At 38.7% G+C, this 16535-nt stretch overlaps 1 protein-coding gene across 2 annotated transcripts in view; it reads right to left on the bottom strand.

The window, feature by feature from the left end:
- The window catches only part of LOC101162455 (leucine-rich repeat and immunoglobulin-like domain-containing nogo receptor-interacting protein 2), a 308018-nt gene that overhangs the window by 130083 nt on the left and 161400 nt on the right, over positions 1-16535 (bottom strand). For both annotated transcript variants that reach the window (XM_023959558.1, XM_023959559.1), the window contains one exon: positions 1331-1417. The gene's annotated coding sequence lies outside the window, so the exon portion shown is untranslated. The remainder of the gene's footprint in view (positions 1-1330; positions 1418-16535) is intronic.

Raw genomic sequence — 16535 nt, 5'->3', positions numbered from 1 at the left:
CAAAATGAATGTGACAACCTTCTAGCTATCAGTCAGGGGTAAACACTTCAGGGTTGTGACAGTCTTGAAGAAACTCATTAACTTTAATTAGCAAATGATGTTTAGGAGAGAACCAAAAGCAGAAATGATATATTTGTTTTTGTTCATTTGATTAAGCATTTTACTTCACATAAAACCAAAATGAAACATTACTGACCACAGAGGTGTTCAGGAAATACATGAACAGAGGTAGTGGAGCCAGTTAGGTGAATACGTCAGACAAATCGAGCATTTTATGGTACAAGCCCCAAATTTGGCATGGATATACCTTACAGCAGCAGTCCCCAACCCCCGGGCCGCGGACTGGTACCGGTCCGTGGGTCATTTGGTGCCGGGCCACACAGAAAGAATAAATAACTTACATAACTTACATTTTATTAATTTCAGAATCTGAAAGATATTTTATTTTGAAAAATTGCCAGATTGTCTGTTACATCCATCTATGTCACTCTTGACGCAGGCCAAGGCACTCTTCTCGGTCACGTGATAGGTTACCGCTAAAATAAAACTTTGTGTGATGTCATACCGGTCCGTGGCATTAAAAAGGTTGGGGACCAAAGAGGATCCCCTCCTTTGGAAAAGCATGTTAGCCACAAGAAAAATCCAAAATGGTGGCCATATAGAAAGATGGCGGCCATAAACTTAATTGTTGCATCTATATAATTGTTTTGAATCTTTGATTTTCTTCTGTTAAATGTGTTTTCTAAAAGAGGGGATCATAATGTACATTCATTTGGAGCTTCTACCACAAAATGCATAGTTGGTTTGATAACCAGCTGCACTAATTAGTGTTTCTCGGTCTGAAAAGTCAAAAATCAGCCGAAAAATCAAAAGCAGAAGAAAATAGAAAAAAACTTCTTTAATCCCACAAAGGGGAAATTACCTTGTTACCATAAAAACCCAGCAGATAGATAATATATAACACTAAAAATACACTTAAAAAGTTATTAACAATAATAATTAGTGTCCAGTGTCTATGAGGTGCTGTAGAGTCTAATATCTGACGGGAAGAAAGATCTGCGAAAATGCTCCTTCCTGCACTGAGGTGTTAGTGGGAGACAACTATTTGAGTTTTATCCCAATGTGACTTTCAACAATAGCCCTTTACCTCTGCTGTATTTTTCAAAGTGATTCAAACTTTTAAAAAGTGGGGCTAAGTCTGAGCAAAAGTGTGATAATAAAAAAAAACACCTTCAAAGAAAAGCATCTAGGGAACACTGAAGATCTGAAAAGCACTTTATAGTTTATCCAGCATTGTTCAGCCAAAGTACTGTAATTGTTAGCTGCTTACCACTTTCAGGAGCAATCATCACCTCAGCCATGGCCTGGTCCTCTCTGTCTTCTTTTGTTATTGTCGTCCTGGTTTGGTGTCTTTTATCTGCAAAAACAGAAGCGAGAGGATGTCAGGATAAAAAGACACATCTCCAGCACGGGTCTCTCAGCCGGGAGTCAATATCTAAAACAGTTAGAAAGTCAATGGATATAAACCTAGAGGGACATAAAAAAGGGGCCCATGAAAAATGGTCATGAGTGTTTTTCGTTCAAACACTTTATGAATTACTTGGCCTGTGAAGCGCTATTTGTATGCAAAAAAGGTTATTTCTGTGAGGCAAAGAAAGAGCGTGATAAATCATAAAAGTCAACTGAAGACAGAGTGGGAAGCCTTTATGACTTCCATTCTGTGTCATTAAAGCTGCTGCAGATGCATCATATCCTTCAATAACTGTGTGAAATATAAATGCAAAGTCACAGCAATCAGCAATATTTACAGGAAAAGACCAAAGCTATAAACAATCCATATGGCTAGATACGTTTATGTCTTGCTAACCCTAGGAACAGACAATGCTGTGTCCAGTCATTCTGCTTCCCTCCTTTAAGTCTCACTTTAAATAAAGCGTTCCCAGTGGTCCTATAATGATTATTATGCTGTTTTTTGCCATAATCAAAAAAACCTGTGTCATTTGCTAAGACAGGTTCTGCAGGAGTTAAAAAAAAAAAATTAACCTCTGAGTTGAAGCTGAGTAACCCCAGCCCCTCTTCCCATCATGCGTCTGTTTACACTCTCTCAGTTAGTTTACGGTCTCCCATAACCCCAACATAACATTACCTAGTATGGTGAGCAATATTGCAGCTATCTAGCTGGACAGTTTAGATCCAGATTCCAGCTCAGGTGAGGAAAACAAAGACATTCATGCATGTATTTGTCTGCAAGTGGATGCATCAGAATGGAGCGGACAGGGAGCTTGCGGCCTGCCGTAGTAGCTTCTACCTCACACCTACAAGCTTTTTCCTACGGCATTCAGATTCACAATGATTCAAATAAAGAATTACTCAGAAATGCAATGTTTAGCCTATTTTTAGTTTGTTTAGTTGATGTCCTCCATAATCACAAAAGTGTTACAAGAACATGTTAAAAACACCAACAACCCTTTTTTCTCTGAGTGGGTCTTTAACACTTGTGCTATCTTAGATGACCCCACCCTTCCATTGACGTGTTCTCCCTACCATGACAAAGGTGGATAAAGGTGGAAAGATTTCATGTAATCCATGGACACCAGTGAAGATCACAAATCATTGAAGAAAAAATGTTCAGAGCACTGTCTAGTGGGTCTAGATGACCCAACTCACAATGGTAAAGGGCCTAGGATAGCACAAGGGTTACATACTTTGGCACTTTATAAAGACAACAGGAATTCACATGAGCTAAAGGAGAAACATCAAGTCTCCCCCACAATCGTAATAATATATGAATTTTTCCACAAAGCAACTGCATATAAATCATCAAACTGAATCTATATTTAGGATAAAATAATTTATATAATAATAATAATAATAAAAGGTTTGTCAAATTGGTTGTGTCTCCATGGAGCTGTGCGTCTGCTGCCGAGTATTGAACTGGTTTGCTTCACTTCTCCAGCACTGCAGCATATCAAAGCAGTCCGGATGACGCTTTGAACTGTGTGGAAACTGTTTGTCGAAGGCCTTTTCCTATTCCAGCACGAGCATGCCCAAAAGCAAGGCCCGTTAAAGACAGGCTTGGATGAGTTTACTGTGCAATAATGGGACTAGCACACACAAAGTCCTGACCTCAATCCCATCAAACACCTTTTATGGGATTGCAGGGCAGGCGTTCCTTGTCCAACATTTCTTTAATCCTCTAAATGATTGGGGAGACCATTTTACAGAAACAATCCAAAATCTTCAAGCTGCTCTATAGGTGAAAATGGACTGAAGTCCATGTCTGATTAACTGTGAAAAGTTTTAATTCTATAGAGAATACATTTGAGGCTTTTTTGATTAACTGGCATTTCCTGAAAGTCAAAGCAGAGGGATTAAAATAAAGTTTGGCTCTGGACATCTGTGTTGACATCATTCCTACACCTTGTGCTATTAGTACGCCATTAGGAGTCCAAGGACAACAGCTGTGCTGTTTTTTGATCATCTATCCACTAAGTCCCTCATTAAAGCTGAAGCTCTATGCTCACAAAACCAGCAGAATATTGATGGGCAGTAAAAGAGCAGCTCGAGTGATCTCTTACCAATACCTTATGTCTGTTCTTTATCTGACAGATGGGAATAAAATTCGATACACTTCATAAAAGATCTAAAAATAAATAATTCAATTCCACCTATAAATATAATTGATCACTTTTGAATCAAGGACAAATACTTAAAGATGTTCATTTTAGCACAGACACCAAATCAGCCATTAAAGTCTTTGTTTTTCTTTGTTGTTTATTTACTTTTCCTGTTTAGCAGTAGACAGACAGATAGAAGCTGATAGCCTTTTGTGTTGGACTTCTTTTCAAAATTAAACACTTGTCCAACTGCTCCTTAATGCAAATTTCTAAACAGCCAATCACACGGCAGTAACCCAATACATTAAGGCATGTATATATATATATATACAAAAAACAATCTTTTCACGTAAATGTGTCAACGTGGTTCTATTACGTTCACATTGACTACCACAAAATAACAGGGTTGAGATTACGACTTAATACTAAAAAAAAGTTTGTGCGGTGGGTTGTAAGACCTGTTACAGATAAATTAAGCTTTGCCCCAAAGATAGCATCAGCTCCGTTGGCAGAAGCTTGGCCTTAATTTACAAAGATGCCTTAAAGACACCATTTGCCACCTGGAGTCAAGATGCACTCTAATCATGACAATAGTTTCCTGTTAATTATGCAGCCATAGAGCCATTTCTATGCAGAAGCACATACATGCTGTTAAGACATCAGAGGTCTATCAGCTTTATTACCACACCACACATTAATAAAACCAGAACTGGAAATGGTACATTTGGAGGTGTCACATTTTGGGTTTGGCTTTCAGACAGAGGGAAAGAAATGCATTTTGTCTCAAAGTTTTAAATTGTATCTCTAAAAAAACATTTTTGGGTCACAGAAGGCTAATATCCATATCTTTATTCATGTCATCCTGAAATATGAATGAAAAACAGAAGTCTTAACGTAAATAGTTAAAATGAAAAGGGATTGAATCTTCTTAATGTCGACATTTCTGAGCAAATTTCAAGATGAGTGAAATCTGATCTGAAATGATGCAGTGACTCACCTTTAAAGTGAGTTCTACAAGTCGCAGTCCCTTAATGAACTTATCAACATCAATTATTGTTACTAAATCTTTCCAAATGACTTCACAGCACAGAGACAGAAACACTGGACTCTCTGTGATATGTTTCTTAAGGCTTTCAAAGGTTTCCATGACAAAAACACGAAAAATGTTCACAGAGGGAAGCCCATTACGGCTCTCTGCAACATGCTCTTATTTCTCACTTTAACCAACAATGAGGAGAATTTTAAATTCATTAACATAACTCATCCCCCATGATCCAAAAGTTGTTTTTAACTAATAATGCACAGCCTATGAAGCAGAACCAATTACTTTGCACAGCTGTGCGCCTTTTATGTGTTCTTTTCGATCTTGAGATTGGGTGCTTGTAAACACACACCTGATTTATACAAGTGTAAAACTCTGCAGGACGATTGACAGCAAAGCAATTCATCACTTTATTGTTCCAGTTAAAAAGTTGCTCCTCATCACCAGAGGTAGGAAAAAAATAAACTTAAAGGGAACACTGAATTTCCCCTTTGACCATGTGGACCATGTTTCAACATACATATTTTTATCTAATGGCTTCTTCTTGCATTTGTCATATGAAGATTTTCTTTACATGAGGGTTAGGGTAGGGTTAGGTTGTTTCCTGACGGAAAACACATTTTTTTATGGGTTAGGGGTTAAGGTATTATTCCTCGCTGTCAATCAAACTGTCGCAAAGATGCTCTTTTTGAATCAATGAGTCATAATGATTTCAGAAGGTTCAAAGAGCGCAGGCATCAGAGAAGAGAAGATGGAGCCTTCCTGCATTCCCTGCATGTATTTTAAGGGCATCTAAGGTTGCATTTTGTTGTTGGCCGCATGTATTTAAATGAAACTTAAAGTTTAATTCCCATTAGCTGTCACGCGCATAGTTGCTTGAAATGTATTCTCTGCATTTGATGCATCCTCTGGAGGAGCGGTGAGCTGCAGAAACAGCTGCGCTCAGGAATCATTTGTTGGTCTGAACCTAACCTGTAATGCTAAACTTAACCCTTCCTTCCTCTGGGTCCATGAAGCCAAGAAAAACCTTCAGCTCTGACCACACGTATTTCAAAAGTTACAGTCCGTGTGAACAGGGATTTTCTTTCTGGCATTTCATTTTATTTGCTGTGTGAGGGAATTCAACAATCTGCATGTGCTAGCATCACATTACTTCTGAGCCACAGCCAGTGTAAATACAAGCAGTTTGCATGGACTTATCAAAGGTATTTTTTGTTCATAATCTTATTAAACAGCAGGTCTGGTCCACACAATTGTTTTATCATTCCACACAAAGATCAAAAAGTGTCGTTTTAGAACCAAACATTAAGATTCTTTATTGCTTAAGAGAAACTTTGGAGAATAGAGACTGTCAGTCGCTGTCGTCCGTGCCCACCTCCCCCATGTCAAGCTCGTCACTCATACAAGACGCCGGCATCATTATCCAAAAGGCAGATTAGGGGCGGGGCTACTCAGCTCAGCTTCAACGGTCACGCTCATGTTGAGGGGATTTTGGAAACAGGGGCTTCAGATAAACTTGAAATATGGCTTTTTAAGACATTTATGTTGTGGAATTTGGTTAAAAACATTTTTTTATTGTCATAGGGATACGTTAATGAGCACTTGCCCGGAAGAAGAAAAAACCATAGTCCTCTGATCATCCTATATCAAGTATTGATGTCTTATAATAAGCCCCCTTTTAAAACTTTTTTTCTCCACAGATTTTGGCTCTGTTTTCCTTTCACCTGATCTCTTAGCTTTGCTGTTTCTCTTTACTACTTAGGGGAAGAATGTGAAAGTCAACTATCTGGGAGAGGCTCAAAGTGGAGCCTGTGCTTATTCACACCAAGAGGAACCAGCTGAATAAGTACGGACATCTGGCTAAGAGGTTTTTCAAAAGCCTTCTGGCAAAGTGTTGAGAGCTGTCCAACCAGGGGGAATCTCCTGGCTGACCCAGGAAAAGCTGGATAGATATTATCCCTCAGCTGGTCTGGGCATGCCTCCTCATCCTCCAAGAGGAGCTGGAGGAGATAACTAAAGGGAAGAAGATTTGAGCCTCTGTTTAGTTTGGCACCCTCACAGCCCAAATACACGCAAGGCAAAAATATTGGATGAGTGCAAACTAGTGACTCAAATAATAAACTTTTCAATAAATCAATGGGGACATAGTCAGTTTATCTCCAGCACATTAATTACAGAATATGCACAGACTGCAGCTTTGCCCTCTCCAGGGCAGATTGAGATTTCACTCCCTGATGTGACTCTGTTTGAGTCTGTTTAACAGAGCAGCAGATAACGTACAAATTACATGAAGACGTTGGGAAAATTTAAGGCAATACAAGCTGTTCATGTTTCCTTTCACACATCACTTCATAGTTACAACCAACAGATAAAAAGAGGATTTAAGAGGCCCATTATAATACTAAAGATACCTCTATGGCTTTCGAACATTGCAAACGTTCGAAAACATGGAATTGACTTACATAACTTCTTTAGAAAGAAGATAAGTAATGTAGTCATTGTGCAGAAAAAATACAGACTTTGCTGCAGTAACATGTAAAATCATGGAGATAAAATGTGACTCATCACGGCTTTATTATTCTGTCTCTATACTCTAATCGAGTACAGTAACTGTCCTTTTCCTCATGACATCATATTCCTGTGTGCGCAGCACGGAGATCACAAAGCAGACTCATGTCAACGCTGAAGTTGCAGGGTAAAATCCTGCTAAAATATGCACCAGTGGTTTCTTCATGACATTATGGAGCAACTGGACCAGTAGTTTCAGTGTGCACTGATTACGACTGACGGCTCTTTCCTGGTCTGTTTATCTGGGAACCTTTGTGGTTACATCAATATCCTAATGTTTTATTTATTTTACCCTTTTGTTCTTAAGGTGCATTGAATGCACTTTCACTGTTTAGGGTTATTTCATGAAAAACATACAGAAACAAGGAATAGCATATTTTCATAAAATTACATACAGAGATCACAATCAACTAAAAAAAGAACTCTAAATGGTCCATGTTTTAGAAAAGCTATATTTTTTTATTATTTTAATGAAATCTTTTTCTTTGATATCATTTTTAAATTCTTTAATTTTATCGTGTAAGTAGAGACCAATAAGGAATATCAAGAAATCGTTTTTGTTAACAATTTAGTATTTGTTGGGATTAAAACAATCCTCTAGTCTGTACTATGATGAGGTGCTTTTTCTTTTCAACTTGGATGTATTGGGTAATCAAAAAGAATGAAGTATTAAAAATATCCTTCACAGACAAATAGAGATGAAACAGAATTAAATAATTTTGCTAACTTCATATGTGGGCTTGTAAATTCTTTGTAATGTGTTGATTTGTTTGAAATCACATCATAAATTGTATCTGATAGAGCTGCCTTGTAAGTCAAATCAATGATTAATCAGCAGAAGGAATGGATCGCATGGAAGTCCTTGTTTTGTTTATGTATTGCATCTCCACTAGCTTATTGAGATTTATTTCCAGTGTTGGAGGTAACAATTTACAAAGTGACAAACTACTTTTGTTTAAATTACTTTTGTCAGTAACGGAGGGTCGTCATAAATCACGATTAAATTTGATTTATTAATTACAATTACTGGACTATCTAAACCCTCATTACTTCGGTACTTAGGTGGTGCATATGCGCATCCACGCACAGATTTGGGGATTGGTCAAAGTACAGACATGGCCTCATTGCTTCAGTCACATTGCTATCCAAACTGGCTCAAAGATGAGATGAAAAGAGATGCTGCAAGGAGGTTCGTCATTCTCGAAGAGCAGCAGGTGAGCAGCAGAGTAGAGACCCAACCCGTGTACTGATGTGTCTGTTGTGAGTAAAACAACTCTAAAGTCGGCTCTTTGGTGTGAAAGACATGCCAAACGGCTCCTTCCTGAGAGCCGTTTTTCTCTATATTAGCTATATTCTACAAGCTGCATATGAATGTGTCTCTGGTCAATGGGGGTGGGAAGGGGGGGTAGTTCGGTAGACTCGCAGCAGAGTAGAACTTTGCATAAAAAGGCAGATACAGAGAACGAGAAAGGAGCAACTCATTGTAAAGGAATAACTAACTTGTTTTTGTGTCATTTTGCACACTGTTGTCTGAATTCTAATAAAACCAGGTTAAGTCTTGAGCCAGGTTCAAACTTTGCACGAGGTCATCGCTTTAAAAATAAAGTTAAATGAGAGACAAGAGGATCTTGCTTGTGAAAACTGTTTTTCCCTTAAGAATTAGTATACAAGAGGAAAAATGTAAAGTAAGGAGTAGTGAATTACTTTTTCTAATAGGTAATGAGAAATGTTTTTTAGTTACCATTTTGATCTGGTAACTAAGTAAAGTAATCAATTACTTTTTAAAAGTAATTTATCCAACAGTGTCTATTTCCAATCGGCTTTGACGGTCAACATTCTCATCGCCGTCCCCTTTGCGTTCTCCAGTTTATTTTTCATGAGCGGTTGTGTGTGTGTGTGTGTGTGTGTGTGTGTGTTGGGGGACAGTCTACTCCTAGGTAGGATGTGAACAAGAGAAGAACATCTGGAGGGAGATAAAGGAAGAGATGCAGACTATCTCTAGAGGGAATTGGAGCAGACCTCAACAGACATGTGGGTGAAGGACACGTGAAAATGTCAGCGGCAAGACATTTTTCTAGAAAGGAAAGGAGTATCAGGAGACAGGAGAATAGAGTGAGTTGATTCCATTATGTTCGGATTTAATCTGAAAGAAAAATGTAACTGTCAAGTGTTGGTTGAGGAGAGTTTTGACAGACAACATAGGATGGTGGTAAGGATGATGACTCTGGTGGTGAGGAAGATCAACAGGACAAGGGCAGAGGATCGAGAGGGGGAGGTTGAAAAGGGGTAAGGGTTGAAAAGGGAAAAGAGGTTGAGTGCTGTGTGGCTTTTAGGGAGGAAGTGAAACAGACGTAGGGAGATCTGGAGGCTCTTCCAAGTGACTGAAAGAATAAAAGGAAAGGTGTAGAAGACTGCTGAGAGCAGCCATGTTGTTTAGAGATTAATGCAGAAACATGAGGCAGGGCTGGAGGTAGCAGAGATGAAGATGTTGAGGTTCTCTTTGGGAGTCACCAGGATAGATAAAATCAGGAATAAATCTATCAGAGGCTGCAACTGCGAAGACTTTCTAGATTCATCTATGTATGTTGTTTTTGAGAGGTTTTTTTTTCTGACTCCTGTGGAGATTACTTTTGTTAAAATAAACTTTTGACCCATCTACCACCTTGGTCTAAGACGCAGTAAGAGGGCCACAGTGAGAGAAAAAACTCTGGAGGATAATGTTTTCTCTCCCTGACTTACAGGGGAAAAAAGCCGAAAAGGGCGAGGTTGAAGTCGAAATGGCAACATTAAAGTCGAAATAAAGTCTCGAAAAAAAAAAGTCGAAAATGTTGCTCGAGAGAAGTGAAGCCGAGTCTTTATTTACGATTTATTAATGTTTTATTTCTGGATGGGTGGCTTGCAGGATCTCTGCAGCCGTTGATGAAGACATCGGTGTCCCTGCAGACGTCCACAGCAATCCTTTCTTTCTCCACCAAACACCAGATCTCAGTCTGTGTGATGCTTCTGTCTGAGGAGGAGCACTTTTTGGCATTTTCAACATTCTGCTAATAGAACAGACTATTTTAATTGATCTTTATTGTTTTATGTTGAAACGGGACGTTTGTGGTAGACAAACAGTTCAGTTTAAACAGAGCAGACAGACAAATAGGCCTTTTTTAACTTACTGAAAAAACAGGATCTTGCTTGAATGAAGGCAGTGAGCCCCTTTGAAAGAACTGGGTTGAATGCTGTTTCCACAAATTAATAATCAATAAACAGCGATGTCTGAAACAATCCATTTCTCATTGATGGATTGGCCATAGCTTACCATTATTGAAGCAAAAAATTACTTGAAGTCACAGAACTGAAGTTAATTAGCTTTTATTGATTATGTGCTTAATAATGACTGGTGGAAATCACAACTGTGACCACTAACATTTATACCGTTTCACATGTTCAGTTCAACACGATCAGTCCAGACTGAGCCCGCCTTCAGCCGGCGCTCTGCTCTTTGTATTTTCACATTAAGTTTCGCTGTCTAACTACTATCACTCCATCACACTTCTGTTCACTGGACTTTAAATTGTCCTTGTTGCACGGTACGGTACAGGCGAAGGGTCTGCTGCCGGGTCTTCATTTCAAACAAACATAGGTTGTGTGTGTTTAAAAAGCCAGGGACATGTTTTCTGAACGCTCTGCTGCTGTACTCTTACTGTTCATTTTTTTAACTTGTGTTTACTTGCAGGTCATTCTTGCCTTAACTTCATAAGAAAATGGTATTATTTGAAATCAGTTGATTAATTTGCTTTGATCTGACACTAAATAAGCACTTGTGCTGAACTGAATGGGTAATTGCTACCTTGATAATAGAGAGAAGAAGATTCTGGATCCATACAGAGGGGATTATGGGTGCATTTGATCCTGATGTCTAAGCTGCATGTAAAGGAGACATTACAGCTCTTGCATGAATATTACATGTACAACACCAACACATTTGTTTTGCTATTGGTTTCAGCTTTTGTAAAACTCATGTTTCACCTCTTGATTTTGTTACATTTTCTGACTTCTGGAAAAGATAGTCTGCCTGAGTTTAAAAAATAACACAATTTTATAAAACACTTCTAGGAACAAAATTGATTTCTTTTTATTTTTTTTTTAATAATTCTGGTTGTTTTATTACTTTTGGAGTAGTCAGTTGGACTGACAGGGTTTTAATGATAATGTTTTATGGTGTGAAGTGTTTCCTGTAGGTTTCGCCGCTGTGGGACTTGTCTCTTCAAGCTCCCCTTCCACTGTCACATTTGTCACATCTTTTTTTCTGCCCACCTTCATAATAACAGAGCAGAAACCAAGGCTGCAGAGACAAGGGTTCTTGCAATTCATGACATGGCAAAAAAAAGAAATGGATGGAACATTATATTACAGTCTATCAAGGCAAGTCCAAACAAAAACAGAGGCAATCTTCAAACAAAGCAAATTGAACAGCTAGTCAAAGCCTTAGTCCCATGCACCCATATGGGGGTTGATCTGTACGGGTTTTTGGGTTTGGAGGGTCATATTGAGAAGCGGCTTCATCTTAAAGGGATGGTTTTTATTGAGATTGTCAGTGAACAAAACAGTTTCACAGACTAAGAATTTGCTGCGGTGCCAATGTGCTACATTCAACACTTAGGAATAAAAATGAAACGACAGTAAGCAAAATAAAAAAATAACAGAATGGTCATAACAATAAATAGAAATAAATAGTGCAAACAGAGGATGAGGAAGGTGCAGATAATGGACATATAGGTGAAAGTTTAAGGGGTTATGGATTAAAGAGTGTTCATGGGTCTGACTGTGGAGGGAAAGAAACTGTTCTTATGTCGTGAGGTTCTGGTTCCTGATGGACTTTAGCCTCCTGCCAGAAGGGAGTGGCTCAAGTAGACCATCTCCAGGGTGAGAAGGGTCGGCTGCTATCCGACCTGCACGCCCCCGGGTTCTAGAGACGTATAGGTCCTGGACAGATGAAAGGCTGCAGCCATTTCCCTTCTCAGCTGAGCGCACAATACGCCGCAGTCTGTGTACATCCCTGGTTGTGGCTCCAGCATACCACACTGTGATGGAGGAGGTGAGGATGGGTTCTGTGATGGCCGTGTAAAAACTGCACCATCATCTGGGCCGGCAGCCTGGATTTCTTCAACTGCCACAGGAAGTACATCTGTACATTTGTAAGGCTTATCGGCGATGCTATCAAACGATGCTCTTATGCCACTCTCTAGTCATTAGTAAGGTACGATTACAGGTTCCTTACAGCACACATATGCTGTATCTGTAGGCTGTGCACAGGATAGTGCCAGTATGATGTATGTAAGACGCCGAAACAAACAACACCTAAATTTCCTCATTTCTAAGCTGCACGCAAGAATCAGGCACTTATCACGTGAATAGCCCCTTCCTGCAGTGTGCAGGGTTTGGGGGGTTGAAAAAAGTGAAAATCCGCACAACACACTGCGTCGGACATACTTCCCCCTTACGCGTTTTTTAAGTGTTTCCTGTCACTTGCAGCAGAAAAAAAATGTGCTTTAACATTTTCACCCATGGCAGTGTTAATAATAATTTTCAACTAAATTATTTGTAATTTTACCCTGGTAGTTGTTTTTCCCTTCAGTTTATTAACATGCAATTTTATGTAACCTCACAAAAAATATATATATATAAATTCTTTCTTAATAATGATTTATTTATTTTTTATATTTATTTTAATGTTAGTGCAAAGGCAACTGTAATTTTTTGAACAATTGTGTAATCACAATATGTTTGATAAAATGTACACAAAAACACTAACATTATATTTATTATATTTATTTATCTATTTATTTCTTTATTCTCTATTATTTATTTCTGTAGCTACACAAAAACTGAACATGTTGAGATTTTATTTGATTTATTTTGTCTTAATCAAAGATGAAGTCTTTGAAAACTTTATAAAAATGTTTTATTTCTTTTTAGATGATTAAATTGTTTAAATTTAGTTTAATTGTGTCTATTGGCCACTTCACCTTAATCCTGTTTCTTAAATGTTGTTATTACTTCCTCGTAAATGTAACATAAAATAATCCTTATTAGAAAAGTGTTTCAGTTAGAAAGATGACTTGGACCAAACTCTGGGATGTTTGGCTGTTAATAAACACAAACCTTGAGGGAGAACTAAACTGTTGACCTCTGATTTCATCAAGAAGATTTAAAAAATGTTTGATGTGTGTTCGTTGTTGTTTCAAGACGTTTAACAGCGAAGACTCATTGTACGCTGAGATGCTGTCACTTTACCCCAATGCATCATGGGAGATGTAGTGATGTCAGATAGACACTCTTGTCTGAGCTTTGTTGTTTTGTTCACTTGTTCCACGGTCTGATACCGGATTCTGTGGAAAGCTACACCGCTAAAGACGAGCTTTAGCTGGTATTTTTGTTGGAACTGAGAGACTTTATGAGCTAAATCGGAACAAGGAAGTGAAGAATTTAACCACTTCTGATTGGTCAGACTGATGACGTATGATTAAGCCTCCAAGAATGATTGGTGGAGACAGTTAAAGGGGCGGGACTTTTCTGGAAACAGAGCTGAAGCTGCGGCTAAACCGCGGTACCATCATTCTAATCAAAATGTCTTCAATAGAATCAAATAAACACACAGAAAAAAAGTATTTTATGATTTTTCATATTCCAATTACTCTCAGTGTTTTATCAGGGCCTGTTTGGATGAACAAAGAGCTGAAATCCTGGAGATGGTAAATGTTTTTAGATCAGTGAAAATGTGTAGTTTCCCATGGTACACCTGACCATCTCTCACGGCACACTGGTTGAAAAACACTGACCTATGGGCTCATCAAGTGATCTACAACTGTAATGTTCCCCCGCCCGTGTGCCCCGTACAGGTTTGCCTATTTTGCACCCACAGACACCCCATATCCACGTGTAAGGGCAGATGTGACTAAGGCCTTACATGATGTTCTATTCACTTCTAAAAGGTCAAAGCAGCTCACTGTTAACATAAAATAAAGAAAGGACGAGGGAACTTAGGGATTTATCAGTTTATTTTCCTAAATATTTTAGCTCCATTTTGTTACAACATTACCACTTTTAATAAGTTTTGTTTAGATGAGGCTGCGGTAGGGCTGCATTTGCAGCAGGACGCTGATCAATGGCTCATTCTACAACAAATATCTTGCAGCCTTTATAGGAAATTAAAACGGTGTTTGCTGGGATGTAACTGTGGCGTACAGACAGTTACTCTTTTGTTTTGGGTGTCCTAGAGTTATCTGCTCCCATGCTGCTCGTTAGGTTGGAAACCATGGTTTTTGTATTCATAGTTTTAATTTGTCAGCAAAATTCTTGTTGCTGCTCAGATTAAGTGAGCGCTTCTTCCAGCAGCAGAACAATTTCAGCTACACGTAACTAAGTTTTAGTTTGAAGAATAATGGTATGGATGCCCTGAAGCAGGGGTTCTCAAAATTTTGTAGCAGAGGGCCAAATTAGGAACTCAACATTAGATTGGGGGCCAATTTTGGTGAAAAAAAATGGATAAACAGAAAAAGTAGTTTTTAATAACTTTAATGACCAAGTGTCATTTGTACAGTTAACCAGACCCTCCAGATGTTTTCCCAGATGCTGTTGGGGGTTGCTGCCCAGATCTTCTACCCGTCTAGTTTCTAGTATCATTTGACAGCTTTTCTTTTGCTCTGGACAAACAATGTCAGCTACTTTCAGCATCTGTTCTTTTTACAAACTCCCCTTAAGTGACTTAAGGGTTTGCTACGCCGGGCCATTTCTAAAGCCACAACGTAGCTAGCTTCTGTCACAGCTTTCCTGGATTTAGCCATTTTTGTAAACATCTGCTATGCAACATAGCCTCGTTGTAGTTGTAGTCGCCGGTAAATCTGTCATAGTGTTTATCATTCGTAACATTGTGACGATTTATATTGAATTCTTTGAGCATTGCATTTACCTGCTTGCAAATAAGACACATGACTTTGTCCAGCCTTTGAGGAACGACAAAGTAAACATTTGTTCATATAGCTTGAAAGCGCCTTTTCTCCTCGCCAATACATCGTTTTTCCTCAAAGGAACCTGCTCTGGCTGTTTTTTATTGAGGGCCGGAAAAAAAAATTGAAAACGTTGCCCGCACGTTGAAAACCCCTGCCCTAAAGGAACTATTTTTGTCTTTGCCATCCATGTCAAAGTCCCACTTCCATCACCTTTTGATCTATTTTCAAAGTTTTCCCAGTGATCTTTTAATATTGATTGTGCTGTTTTTAGCTAAAAACATAAAACCTGTGTTGTTTAGTAGGACATAGTTTCTGCAGAGCAGCAGGAAGTTATTAGAAATTCACCTCTGAGCTGTGGGTGGGATTGTTGGTGGAGGGTAAACCTGGCCCCTCTTCCCGACATCCATCAGTTTACACTTTCTCCTCCTATCTTAGAGCCCTTCACAACTCCAACCTAAAATTATAGGCCCAACAATACTGGCGATCAATGCCTGAGCAATCCAGCTGTACAGTATTGATCCAGATTCCAGTTCAGACGAGGAAAACAAAGACCATTTGTCTACAAGTGGATGCATCAGAATGGAGCGCAGCAGGGAGCTTGTGGCCTGCCGGCTGTAGCACCAATGTCACTGTGTAAAGCTTATTTAAACTGCATTTTTCCATCAGCTCCCAATTCACAAAGAAGTCAAGAAATACGTAGAAGTGCAATTTTAAGCTTAATTTTCTTTATACTTGTCCTCCAGCGTCAGAGAAATGCCACAATAACATGTTAAAAACATCAAAAACACAATATTCTTGGAGTGAGTCCTTAATTCTTTTCAAACTTATAGTTGCTTACAGTACAACATACAGTTTCACAGTAACATAGTGTTAAATTAAAATAGAAAAATGGATTTTATCCACAACAAACATCCAAAATAATCTTAAAAATAAAGAAACTGAACTTGTCCACTATTATTACATGAGAAAAAAATAATAGTTATAATCATGACAAAATAAAGAAGCACCACAAAGATTTTACGTATATGGTCAGTCAGAACAGCTTGCAGGTGTGGGTCAGGCGATTCACCAACTGCTGTGGACCCGCCTCAGTATCCGCGCTGCATCATTAGACAGCACCTTATTGATGAGGACATCTATAACCTTTGATTAAAAAGCTTCTCATCAGCCCTGATCTGAAGGAAGAATCCCTTGCTGCTGTCTGATAAAGCAGAATGGAGAAGCAGGGTTGGAGCAAAGATGCAGCCCTGTCCACTTCAACAATCTCTCTATATTTTTGATTTTTATTTTGATGATTTGCCCTTTGAG

This window comes from Oryzias latipes, chromosome 10 (assembly GCF_002234675.1).
Source record: "Oryzias latipes chromosome 10, ASM223467v1".
Taxonomy (NCBI): Eukaryota; Metazoa; Chordata; class Actinopteri; order Beloniformes; family Adrianichthyidae; genus Oryzias; species Oryzias latipes.
This window is presented reverse-complemented; position numbering and strand designations above follow the sequence as displayed.